Source organism: Ursus maritimus, unplaced genomic scaffold, assembly GCF_017311325.1.
Source record: "Ursus maritimus isolate PB19 unplaced genomic scaffold, ASM1731132v1 scaffold_30, whole genome shotgun sequence".
Classification (NCBI taxonomy): Eukaryota; Metazoa; Chordata; class Mammalia; order Carnivora; family Ursidae; genus Ursus; species Ursus maritimus.
Genome location: NW_024425564.1, coordinates 5680282 through 5680562, shown reverse-complemented (window position 1 = coordinate 5680562; position 281 = coordinate 5680282).

Below are 281 nucleotides of genomic sequence, written 5' to 3'. Positions count from 1 at the left end.
GTAGGATTTCTTGATTCCAAAAGCAACATTGATGGCCAGTAGGAGTGACTTGCAGCAAAGAAATAAAATTTATAAGAGAGTTTAAAGACTAGAAGTATCACCCTAAGGACATTCAAACACTGATTTTAAAAACTAGCGGTGCCTGGGTGGCGCAGTCATTAAGCCTCTGCCTTTGGCTCAGGGTGTGATCCCAGCGTTCTGGGATCAAGCCCCACATCAGGCTCCTCCACTAGGAGCCTGCTTCTTCCTCTCCCACTCCCCCTGCTTGTGTTCCCTCTCTC